Source organism: Scomber japonicus, chromosome 11 (genome assembly GCF_027409825.1).
Source record: "Scomber japonicus isolate fScoJap1 chromosome 11, fScoJap1.pri, whole genome shotgun sequence".
In the NCBI taxonomy this organism is placed as follows: Eukaryota; Metazoa; Chordata; class Actinopteri; order Scombriformes; family Scombridae; genus Scomber; species Scomber japonicus.
Window position 1 is genome coordinate 16,558,321 of NC_070588.1, and position 1,915 is coordinate 16,560,235.

Sequence of the window (1,915 nt, forward strand, 5' to 3'; positions counted from 1 at the left end):
AATAAGTGTATGATCAGGGCTTGGAAAGGTTACTTTGGAAATGTAATAGTTTACAGATTACTAGTTATCTTAATAAAAATGTAATAAGTAATGTAACTATTTCAATTACTTATCATCTGATGACTTTTTGATGACTTTTCTCATTTTCTTCTCATTCAGTTAGATCATTTCTTTAAAAGCAAGATTTATCTCTCATTTGAAAATGTATTCATTAGTTCATGTAGATTTTGTAATATAAAATAAATGTTTTTTGTGAAAAAAGTCAAATGTTTGGCATGGGATTAATTGGTACTGTAGTGCCATATAAGCCCACGTCATGATTTATTTACAAAATATAAAAAAATAGTGTTTTCAAATAATTAAAAACAGCAATATATGTATTCAGCAATATATAATATATTCAATATTAGGAGGAAAAAACTCTTCTGAACAAAATTTTAAAGGTCTGACTTCAGATATAGCCCCCTTTGCAATCTTCAACATTTTCATAAGTAACTGTAATTTAATTACACTGTTTTTTGTAGTAATTGTAACGGATTGAAGTTACATTTATTTTATAATTAAATGATGTAACTTACTCCTCAAACACTGAATATGATGTATGAGCAGACAACGAGCTTGAACATGTATGAATTTGTTATTTTTTATATGATAGGTTTGTTTATTCTAAAAATGCATACACATCTTTTTCAAACTTTATGCCAGAAGGTTTATAATTACAGACACACGGCAAAATATACTTAATAGTGCTGCAACCAACAATTAAACCAACCTCCTCCCCCATAATAAGCCACATTAAATTTACTGTCACATAAGACAAAGAAAGCAGAAATCCAGATAAAATGTGATATCTCTGTCTAAAAAAGAAGTAGGCTACTTCAACAGTGATGAAATAGATTGAATTAATAAAATACACTTTAAAAGTTGTTGCTTATGACTTTCCTGTCTAATCAGCCTCTAATACTACAGTACTACTTTGACTGTCATCGTCATTCACCACACAATTTAAGATGTGATGTCGCCATCTAATGGTCAATGTCTGGCATCAGTCTTCGGTCCTGACTGCATGTGACATAAATCGTCATTGTCACCGTCGTCACAGAAAGCGTCTTGCCAAGCCATTTTATCTGGTAATAAATGTCAAAAAACACAATTAAAGTCCTCCTCCTCTCAAAATGTGTTTTTCGTTTTCAGGTGGATGTTTGGGCTTCACTGTACAGAAAGATGTTTCTGCAGAGTTTGTTTGACACTATAAAGGCTGTTTTAACAGTTCTGTAGAGAAAGTTTCTCTGTGCTCATTAAAAATCCATTTTAAAAGGCGGGTACCATGATTTGTGGCATCACAACTATTAACACAAGTGTGATGGGGAAACTTAAAGCCTCCAGTACACACACTGACAACTTACAGTGAAGACTCTTGTGTCCAGTAATTACACTTTTGAGATGAAATATATTTTACATTTTTATAGATTCTAAAATGTTTAATGAGGGAGAAAGTGTAGATTTAATTTTTAGACATAACTTGGTAATAGGATAACAGATACACATTATTGTTGATTTTTGTATGTTTTAATACATATTTAGAGAGGATCTTTAACATAGTTTCTAAACTGCAGCCTCCAGTACCACCCTATAGTCTTTAAATATAATGTATAGTGGTTAGTCTGTCTTCCTGGGTTTATTGAACTGGTTTTGCGCGCATGTGTGCGGTCCGTTATTTTCCGGGTTGCTCTCATCGCTGTCGGTAGTTGCTCTGCTGCAGCTGCCAGCTGACACTGAGGAGGGGAGGTCAAACTCTCTCTCTCTCTCTCTCTTTCTCTCTCACTCTCTCCCTCCCTCTCTCTCTCTCTCTCTCTCTCTCTCTCCCTCTCTTTCTCCCTCTCTCTCTGTCTGTCTGTGAGAGGCAGCTAACTAG